General features: G+C 47.5%; 1 protein-coding gene across 3 annotated transcripts in view; it reads left to right on the top strand.

Moving 5' to 3' along the window:
- The first annotated feature begins 10,736 nt into the window (after positions 1 to 10,736).
- ZEB2 (zinc finger E-box binding homeobox 2) overlaps positions 10,737 to 11,093 on the top strand; it is a 116,145-nt gene continuing 115,788 nt past the window's right edge. For 2 of the 3 annotated variants that reach the window (XM_041124425.1, XM_030019147.2), the window contains exon 1: positions 10,872 to 10,970. The gene's annotated coding sequence lies outside the window, so the exon portion shown is untranslated. Of the gene's footprint in view, positions 10,971 to 11,093 lie in introns of all 3 variants that reach the window. The other variant, XM_030019149.2, reaches the window with a different exon arrangement.

Below are 11,093 nucleotides of genomic sequence, written 5' to 3'. Positions count from 1 at the left end.
CTGGAAAACAGTTATGTGGCACGTTTTCCAACATTGTGGGTTTTTTCTCTGTATCTTTCTTTAAGAATATTTTTTTATGCTTTTGTGATGATTTTCTTCTGATCCATTTGCTTACCGACATAAGGAGCATAAAATAGTATGTAGATACTTGAAGAGTATTAGTAGAAATGTCAATGTACTGGGTGCATTTTGGGTGGAAAGAAGGGTGTAAGATGGAGGATAAGTGTGTCGGCTTGAGGCAGAAGCAGCTGATTTGTAAATAACAAAATTGTAGGATTTATTCTTTTTGATGCACTGCACTTTTATTAAAAGAAAATCCCCTGGAAACCTCTGTAAATGGCATGAAACATATAATTAGACTTAGCTTTTCTCACTCTCTGCTTATTTAAATGCTCAGTAACTTCAGCGGTGATTCAGTAACAACTGATTTTATAGAAACATCTGACAACGAGAACAAATATTTGCAGTATTTTCAGTCTCTGCTCTATATTTCTCCCTGCTCACCACGAGGCACGAGGGAGAGCTTGCCTGCCTTGTGCGTAGATCAGTGCCGCTTTCTCCCCTGCTCCCACCTCTAACCATGTCCACTTTCCAACGCTTAAATATCAGGTGTGGCTTTTCACTCCTTGATCCTTACCTCTGAAATGTTATCTCCCAAATTCTGGACGCGGACCTCACTTGATAGCTCCAGTCCTCCCCGAAATGAGTGCCACCACCAGGCAGGCTTTGGCATAGGCAAAGAGAGCACTGCCAGGTATAGCGGGTGGGTGGGTGCTGGCACAGGAGCTAACCCAGGCACTCACCTGCCCCAAGAGCAGATATCCAAGGCTGTGCCACGGTTGGGTTTGTTTTCTTTTGCCTGGGCTCTGCCACTTCCACCCTTTCTCTGCTTGCTAGGGAAAGAGGTCTTGCACGTAGTGACCCACCCCAGCAAAGTCATCGGGACAGATGAGCTATTAAATTCATCCCGGGTTGCCTTCGCTGCCCTGAACCTCCCCACCAGCTCCCACAACCATCAAAGCAACCTCTGCAGCAAACCCTGGGTCATCTCACTGATTTTGCTTTCGCCCTTTGGGCAGCAATGTTCGGTCCAGTTTACGCTCCTGCAAAGGCCAGTGGTAGGTAGGAGGAATCAGAATGACTGCCACCAAGTCCAACCTCTCCACCCAGGACCAGCCACCCCAGCGCAGGGGTTGTAATGTCCCATTCCCTGCCCCTCATCTCTTGGCATCTTCTGGGGAGCACGGTGGGCCTGTTCACATCTCCGCTGGCTTTGGTGGTATCTGCTGCCCATGCCGCATGCAAAATTAAAGGCCATATAATGAATATCACTCTCCTAATATGTGCGGTGTGCTGGATCCATGCAAATGTCTTTACTTGTGGGGACATGGCTCAGTCAAATTATGGCACGGGAGATGATAGGCTCTCGGCGTTGCAGTTCTTGACTTCTGAGAGCCAAGGACATCACAGCAACCCAATCCACATTGCCAAAATTATTCTAGAGACCATTTTGCCTCCTCCCTAGCCCAGAATTCGGGAAATCACAGCCATTCACAACCTCCTTGTGGTAGGCCCTTTGGCAGGTGGACCCACTGGGTGAACACCAAACAGTATTGCCATATTCTGCCTCATGCATTTTTTGCACCCATTTCCAACCTGTCAGAACAAGGGAAAGGAATACAGTCAATATAGTTGCTTCTGAATTTAAAAAAAAAAAAAAAAAAAAGAAGATAAAAATAGCCATTTTTAGAGGGTTTCAGGTTGAAGGTTGCTTGTCAGAATCCAAGAAGAGAGCAGCAGTTGTTCTGACACTGCGGTTTTCACATCCTTGTCAGAGATTTGAAGCAGGATAGCTGATGTGTGTTAAAAAAGGATGGTAAGGTTTTAAAATAGTTTAGATGCTGCCTGGAGCAAGTTTTAAGCGATATAGTTAGAAGCATTGGTAAGAGCGTACATACACCTAACACTATCCGTGTGGGGAAACGACTTGTTCAAATGCCGGTACCTTTAATGCGACACTGACCTGGAATGCCACGGAGCAAGTGACCCAGAGAGGTGTCAGAAAATTTCCCAGGAAACATTCTTAAAACATAAATTGGGGAGGGAGTGAGAACGTGGAGAAAACTTTCGTGGCAAGGAAAAAAAAGCTCTCTCCTGTTTTTGACAGCTCTAATAACCCGGCGTCTAAGATTTGGGCTTGGAAAGGGGCCAGTTGGCCAAGCCTCCATCCACAGACGAGCTGGAGATGATGCTGATAGTCGGAGGGAGGCAAACAGAAGAACTGGCAAGTCCGATGCCACCCCTGACGAAGGGCATGTCTGCCAGTTCGTGGGTAAATCTGCAGTTTAGGTGTGCAACGGTCAGCGGGACGTGTGCCTCTGCTTCTCTTGATCTCTAATACAGTCAGCAGAACGGCAGCAATTTTCCAGATATTGGGCAATTCTGTACACATGGAATTTCTTTGAAAATTACACTGCAGTAGCTAATTGTTTCATATCATGTGGGTTTTTCTAAATATCTTTGTAACCCTTTCGTTTCTGTAGATTTTAAAATACATCTCCTGAAGCCACAGAGAGAAGAAAATGCTTTCCCCAGGGTGGTGATAAGAAAGAATTGGGGCAATCGATCGACTCTGAAACTTTTGGATGGCCATCAAAATGTCAGCTTTGCACCCAGATTCCCTGCCGGTAATTTCACCTCTATTAGCTTAATCAGTGGTCAGTGGGAAAAATAGCGAGACACTAAGCAAGCCAGGGAAAAGTAAATTTGATCTAGTCCCAAATAAGTAGAACAGGGGCTACTCTGTAGTTATGTAATTTATCTTCACTGTTCAGCCTGGGTAAAACAAAACAAAAAAATCTCCATTTTCCGTGTTACTAAATCCACCACAAAGCCGTCCATCGGCCTCACGAAGGCACAACAACATCCGAGGGGCTTTGGCCGATGTTCTCGGCGCCGGATGCCTTCACCCCAGCGCTGCTGCCGCTCCTGCTGCCCACGGCAAAGGGGTGACCCCAACCCCGAAAGGGCGCTCTCCCTTTGCGAACAAGTGTGGGTGCATCTCGGGGATGTTTGCTTTCTCTCCCGCTTTTAGAACCAAAAAGCAGAGGTTTAACCCCAATTCCCACCTCGTCCTTTTGCAGAGAGCTCGCTGCTGTTGCCACCGCCCTGATGGCGAAAGCGATGGCAGGTCCGGGCACCGGGCTCAGAGCTGGGCCCTCCGTGCTGCAAGTGTTGCTCAAGTTTACGGCTCTTGTTATTACAACTTCAACCCCCCCTAGAAAAAAAAAAAGAAAAGAAAAAAAAAAAAAAATCTGTTATCACTGAGCATATGCAACTGCTAAACATCCTATTCAATATAACTTCAGCCTGTTCTGAGAACTACATTTCACAGTTTCTTTATACAGTATCTGTCTGTCAGATATTGCCCACTAGATTACCATAGTCTATATAATATACTTCCACCATAAAAAAAAAAAAAAAAGTATCTTTGGGGCGTATTTTTTACTAGCCGGTGTGGGGGAAAAAAAAAGATTAAAAGTTTTATTTTAATTTTACCTTTTGCATGTACTGTCTTTCCTATATAAACGGCACTAAGCAAATTTAAACACTACCGTGTATTTGTGCCTCTATTTTGGTGTCATTTCTTTAATCTGCTAAACATAAATAGTACTGCATCAATTTAAGGTATTTCTAGAGCATCTATCACCCTGGTTCCTCAGTATGACAACAAGGAGCCAGTAGCCTTTACTCAGAATAGTTGGGCCCCCTGTACATTTCAATGTACCACTAAATAAAAGTTCTTAAAAGCTTTCATTTCTTAATAAATCAACTCCAGACCTGGCATAAGCAAAGGCAACTCCTCGGGTCCCGGCCGGGCAGTGCTACTACAATAATTAACCAGTGGTCGAAGGCAGTGGAGCAGAGGCTAGTCCTTTAATTGCTTTATTTATTTTTTTTTTTAATACCTTTTGGGTTCTGGTTTTGTCCAGCTGCCCCTTCCTCCTTTCTGTTCCCCATGAGGCTGAGCTGTGCTCGTATCAACCCAACGCCGAGCAGGGTTGCACAACAATCACCATTACTTGCACCTATTTGCTGACCAACTTATAACTGATCTGCAGCTTATGTTGTTCCTTTATTGCCACCAGCTATGAGCGAGGTGGGGCCTCGACGACTATGATTTAGGCATATTAAAATATAACAAGAAAATACTCATGTTGTCTCACAGGGAGGACACAGTAAAAATTTATATAAAAACTTCTCGATATTTTAAACACCTCAGATAATTGAAACAACCTTTGGTCTTCTCGCTAAGTGTCATATAAACAAGAAGGAACACTGCCTATCTGAGATATTTCTTTATGGTTTCCTAGCTTAACCCCACACGGTTTTAAATAACGTGTGTGTGTTGCAGGAGACCTTACCGCTGTATTTAAGAAAATGAGGCCTAGATGTGCTCACATCCAGAAGATTCACAGTCTTATTAATGCATATATGCCATGCATAGATTATTAACAGCTTCATAACTAGATAGAAACTTACATTTCAATAAACACACTTTACAACTGCAAAGAAAAAAAGTTTTGCATTAGGATGTTACTTACTTCATGTCTTTGTCCTGGGAGAATGCAACTAAAGAAACCACATTTAAAATCAGACATTAGATATGCAAATATGTGTTCAGATCAGAGATACGAAAATTATTCAAATGATTAATTATTCATCATAAAAATGTCAATTAATAATTCTGAAGCATAATAGGCATCTTTCTAATGCATCTTTATTTTTCAAGCCTAAATACTGTTGAATCTGTGTTCAATTGCATTCTAACAAGTTTTTAAAAATTCAACAAAGTAAACAACCAACTATAAACAAAAGTGAGCCACGAATTTTAATCACTGCCAACCGAGCCAAGAAATGTGTCCAAACTTCAACATCGATCCCAGAAGAGAAGAAAAAAACATCTCCATCTCACGGTGCGGGACAGCGGACGGAGGATGCTCGCCCACCGACCCGCCGTCTCCTCTCCCAGCAGCCGGAGCCGCTCGCTCCTCTCTGCTCGGCGTGAGAAGGGGGTTTGGGTCCCGCGGATGCTCTTCTCCTACCGCAGACAGAGAGACGTACGTCGCGGATGGGAGCTGAGCAGCTTTAGGCCACCAGAAGCGACTTTATAACTGACAAAATTAACAAAAACATATGAGGGAGATTCACTTTTAACGTGCAGGGACTCACACGAGATTAAATATTACAGTGCGATCTGCTTGTTGGAAGTGCCCAGGGATAGATAAATTAAAGCCAGACAATCTTTTCCCTTGCTTTTGGCTCGTATCCTATCCCTACATGGGTTTTCCGCAGAGGAACTCGAAAACTTTGGGAATGTTGATTCAAAAGGTTTCTTCCCAAATACCCCATCAGCGGGTGGGGGGAGAGTTGTTCCCTCACCCTTTTTCCTCTCCTCCGTGTGTAAATGACAAAAAAGAAAAAAAAAAGCTTTGCTCTCTACATCTTAGTTCATAGGGACACCTGTATCGAGCAAAAGTATCCAGCAGTATCTTGGGGCCACATGGGGCCTTCCGCGCTCAGAAAAATTATTCCAGCCTGTCTCATCTTCTACTACCACAGGTGACTGCAGAAAATAATCCCCCCAGTATTTTTTTTTTTTTTTGTCTGATTCGGGCTTGGGTTTTTTTGCAACCTCCCAATTTTTTCCCAAGGCGAGGGCAGCTTCTGCACCCCAGAGATCTGTGCATGAGAAGCAGCCGGCACCCACGGGGAGCCCCAATCCTGCAGGAGCTGCTGCCCCGACGGAGCAGGGCTGCGGGGAAGGATGCTCTCCCCAGGCTCAGCCGCAAGTGGGCACATCTCATCTGGGTCCCCTACATGGGGATGGTTAATCCCTAATGCAGGAAGGATTCCACACTTTGGGGAAAATACTGGAGAGCCCTAGCTATGAAGGACCCCAAGTAAATGATGGTTGGACTCGATGATCTTAAAGGTCTTTTCCAGCCTAAATGATTCTATGATTCTAAAAGCCTCAGAGCAGCTAACGTGTTTTTCGAGGTGTTGAACCTCTGTCTTCACCAGCCTCTAAAACATATTAGTCAAAACCTATCAGCTAGAGCATCTTTGCTGCTAGCTCTCCCATTTTCCTCCTTCCACACGGGCAAGAAATCGTGATCCCCGTTACTCATCCTGTACCGGGGAAAAACCAAACGCAACGAAATAAGTGAGACGGTGAATCATCCCGTCAGCCCGTGTCACCAGGTCCCCACGAAGCCATGGTGGCAGAAGGTCTTGGCAGAAGGCCCAGGTCATCCAGGGCCCCTTGGTGGCTGGTCCCCTTCCCTGCCCATCACACCCGGCTGTCCAGGGGGGGTCTTGGTGGGGGGGGGTCCTCTCCCTTTCTCATGGTCATGAGCCGTTGGGAGCAGAGTTTGCCCCTGGCTGACGGTGGGGGGGACATGTGGTTATCTCCAAGGGGGTTATCTCCACCACGATGGGTTTTGGTGGACCAAGGAAAACCCGCTGAGGAGGAGGAGGAGGCAGCAGGCATCGCTCGGGCAGGTTTGTATCCGGACCACCCGGCTGCCCCCGTCTCACCTCTTTGCATTTCCACGTAGGAAAACTCGAGGAAAAGAGGGAAAACCCGCACCCGGAGAACTGCCCTTAAAACCATCTCCAAGCCACAGCGCTGGGTGCCTTACGCAAGGAGAGAGCTGGGGTTTGTGAGGATATTTTGGGTCCGTTTGGTTTTAAACTGATGGGGGGGGGGGGGGATCGTATTTGCAAAAGTTTAAAATAGAGAGAGGCATAGGCTCTGCGTGGGGATGCTGACCGCGAAGGGGCCGGGAGCCGGGCTGCCAGCACCACCCCAATAAAGGCAGGATCTATAGGCCGTCATTATTTCCATCTCCTAAAGAAGCTGCACGCCCGTTATTAGTTCAGAGCCGGGCAGGAAATCATCGCCTGGATTAAGGTTAAATTCCATCTCAGAAGGGCTTAGCTGATTGCTAAATGTTTATGTCCAGTGTCCAAAAATTAAAAAAAAAAACCAAACCCCAAACCAAAAAAACCTACCCCATATACCATGTTAAAATAACATCTAATAAGGTTGGGTGTTATGCCATCCGGCAAAGATCAGAGCAGTTTATCGCTCCGATGCAAGCCCTGCTGAGGCACTTCAGAGCTGGAGAAACTGTGAGATTGAGGGCTGCAAGAACAGTCTGCAAAATTATGAATAGGGATTATCTGACAATACCAACATGTTCCTTAAAGCCCTTGAGCATCATCACACGGTCTGAGGGTTTGTTTTTTAGTGGAGCTGCAGATACATGTTTTAATGATATAACATCGACGGTGCTCCTGCCTATTGCAGGTTAGGCTGCAGCTTCTCTTAATCTCCAGTTCATCCTCTCATTTTGTAATCTAGAAATGTATGAAGAATATGTAAGGCGTTTGTAACGGGATTAATTTATTTTGAGAACTTGTTGGTTGGGTTTTGTTTTTTCCTTTTTCTCATATAAAACGTGGGTGATTGGAAATCGAGCGAGTCAGTAATTAGCATTCACTTTTTTCTTTTTCTTTCTTTTTATCATATGCATCTAAATTCAGTTTAGCTCTTTAAGGAATTGCCAGACTGCCCTTGATTTATAGGCAGTGTCTTCTGGATCTGAGAGGATCTAATTCAAATTAATAATACTTGAATCTGATTTCAGGATATTTGCCCTGTGCTATATATTTCATTAAGATATCATCACTTTGTGTGTGTGTGTGTGTGTGTGTGATACGTCTCTGTATCTACAGGTATATTTAGGCATGGACAAGACACGCATCCTGCAAGAAAATAATGTTGGCGTTTAGCTGACAGTGGCAACAAAACTTTTAGCAGAGCCAAGCTAACTCGTCCCAGGGGAAAAAAAATAAAAAAATAAAAATAAGAATAATAAAAAAAAAAAAATTAAAGAACCTTGTTCCCACCTTTGCATAATTACGGATTTCAGTGGCAGGCAGATTTGCTTTAAGCCGCTCCGTGGCTGCCAGGCTGGCCGGGCCCCCGCGCAGGCAGGGCGCAGGCAGGGCGCTGCCTGCTTCCCCCCCCCCGCGCCTGCTGCTCCCCGACCTGCAGCTCGGTTTTGGAGGGGGGGGGGACGACACCGGGGGGGGGGGGGGGGGGGAGGATTTGGGGGGTTATTTCTCCGATCGCCCCAGCCCCAAAGCGGGGGGGGGGGGGGGGGGGTCGTCGGGTGTGTGTCCCCCCCAGAGCCGCTGTGCCCTGCCGAGGAGCCCCCCCGCCTGTTCTGCCTTCCCCCCCCCCCCATCACAGAGGGGCACCCGCTCCCATCTAACTGGCAGGGCAGATATCACTAACAGACGCCCAAAAAAGAAAAAATAATAATAATAATAAAAAAAAATCTCCGGTGAGCTGCAAAGACACGTTGCGGGGGGGGGGGGGGGGTGAGGGGGGGTCCCCTTCCTTCCTTTGCGATGCTTAATGGTCAGAAAGGTGTTCTCTGCTCAGGAGCGTTTTGGAGTGCAGTCGTTCGTGCCTACTGCTCGCATTCCAGTTCTTGCTTTAGGCACACGTTCAACGCGCAGTTCGAGAGCAGTTTATCTTAGCTTAATGTAAGTAAAAGTATAGTGTCGGATCAGTGTACCATTTGTTTCAGTTTTCTTCAGGAGGGGGAGGGAAGAAAAAAAAAAAAAAAGGAAGAAAAGTGCTGTAATAGATTTAACTCTTGTCAAAGGAGGGAAATTGTTTCGCAGCTCTTTAAGACAGCCCTTTGGGCAGCTCCACGTTTACCTTCGGAAAAGGACCGTACGAGTAGGCGAGATGTGAAGTTTATCTTTGCGTTGAGATTCTTTCGAGCTCTTTTAGAGGCAGAAACGGCTGCGGGTTGTGCTGGGAGTTGGGCATGAGCGGATCGAGGCTCAGCCCTATCAGCCCCTTTGCAGATAAACGCCTTCGCTCAGCATCCCCAGCTCGGGCTGCCTTTACTTACTTCGGTATTAGTTCTCAATTACGTGCAGTGTAAACCAGCTTTTTGATTAACAAAACAGCAGAGCGTTGGTTAAGAACACTTAAACTTCAAAAAAAAAAAAAAAAAAAAAAAAAAAAAAGAAATCCCCCTGGGAAGCGGGCTCTGAATTGGTTAATAATGTGCAGTACTTGCTAAATTGCTGACTTCCAGATGTGGAAAATATCTTTCTTGTTTAGGACCTACGTAACCTGATTGGATTACGACAGAAGCGTCACATTGGAAGGCTTTTGAGTGATGATTTAATTAACCATACAGTAGAAAGCTGTATTTGCCAGGAAACCCCTTCCATATTTGCATAACCAATCCCTTCAGTGCAAAGGTGGAGTCTGGGCTTCTTTTTTTTTTTTTTTTTTTTGCTTCTTTTTTTTTTTTCTATATGTAATTTTATTTTAATTTTAATACTTGAAAAAGGTGAAAAACTTGTAACCTCCCTGAAGTTCAGTCCCACGCGTTACTCGTCCACGCTGTCCCTCTGCCCATCCAGCTACTTCCAAGGGAGAGCAGAGCCAGGAAGAGAGCCCATCTCACCCCTGATCCATATCTGTGAACAAAACAGATAGACTGTAAGATCTCAGCACGGTTGCTTTTTTTTTTTTTTTTTTCATCAGATTTAGCTGACTATTCAAATAACCTGGATGAGTGCTGAAATGAAAAGGGGGGGGGGGGGGAAATGCCCCAAAAGAAACGCCTTAAGGATAAAAATAAAACAGCACCAAAACGAGCAGGAGTCAGCCAGGAGCTTATTTGCAGTGCCCGAACAGAGTTTAGTTTCTAGGCATTATGTTAGGGTAAGTTTTCCCCTCCGCAACAGCTCCGAGAGGGGCTGGGAACCGGGACGGTGCGGGGCTCAGTCCGCAGGATGCGGCCCCCAGCCGGCTCCACGGGCGGGATCCCGCCGTGGCGGGGGGGGGGGGGGGGGGGGGGGGGGGGGGGGGGAAGGGGATCCCACCCGGGGATGGAGGAGGAGGAGGAGGAGGAGGAGGGAGGAGGAGGAGGAAGGGGGGGGGAAACCGGCAGGGATCCAGCTTGGGGGCAGGGGATCCGGCGGGATCCTGCTGGGGGGGGGGGGGGGGGGTCCGGCAAAGAGCTCGCCTGGGGGCGGGGGATTCCGCCTGGGGGAGGGAAGGGGATGCAGCCGGGGGGGGGGGCAAGACACGCAACCCCCCCGAATGGGGGGGGGGGGCAGAGGATGCGGCCGAGGCCGGCGGGGGGGGGGGTACCCCCCCCCCGCCGGCCTCGGCCGCATCCTCTGCCCCCGCCGCTGGGCAGAGGGATGCAGCCCCCCCCCCCACCTCCCCGGGAGGGGGGGGGTGGTTGTTTTTTTTTGGGGGGGGGGGGGGGGGTAGGGGAGTGGGATGCCGTGCCGCGCTGATTTTCCGCAGGGTTGAAAGCGTCGGAGCGCGGAAAAGCGCGGAAAAAGCGCGGAGCGGCGGGGCGGGGGGGCGGGCGCGGGGCGGGGGGGGGGGGGGGGCGGGCGGGAGGAGGTGGAATTGCATTTCTGCCGCTAAAGCGTTCGCGGAGACTTCAAGGTATAATCTATCCCAGATCCTTTCCCAGAGAGAAACTTGGCGATCACGTTTCCACATGATGCTCACGTTTGGTGCTCTTCAATTATCCCTCCCCACAAAGATAGGTGGCGTGTGTTTCAGGGTCTCTCCTCTCGCTCCTACAGAAAAGAAAAAGAAAAAAATGTCATTAGAAGAGGCGTAACACGTCAGTCCGTCCCCAGGTTTGTGTTTCCTGGAGTGGCAGAAAGAGATCAGTCCTAACCTGCCCAGCAGGAATAACGGTCCTTCCGACAACTCTTTGCAAGGCTTTTTACAATTTCTCCAGGAGCTGCATCTCCCTTCACCTTTTCTCCTCCACTTCGCGGCTTCTTCATGCTTTTTCTTCTCACCATTTCTGGCCAAAACTACAAACAAGACTTCGCAGGTAGGTTCGGAATTTAATTCCATTTTCTCCCCCCTTTTTTTTTTCCTCCCCTTCTTTTTTCTCGCACCACCTCACGCACTAGCGGGCTTATTTAATTTCGATAGTATTTTATTTTTTAAGCGT

Source organism: Aquila chrysaetos, chromosome 6 (genome assembly GCF_900496995.4).
Source record: "Aquila chrysaetos chrysaetos chromosome 6, bAquChr1.4, whole genome shotgun sequence".
In the NCBI taxonomy this organism is placed as follows: Eukaryota; Metazoa; Chordata; class Aves; order Accipitriformes; family Accipitridae; genus Aquila; species Aquila chrysaetos.
This window is presented reverse-complemented; position numbering and strand designations above follow the sequence as displayed.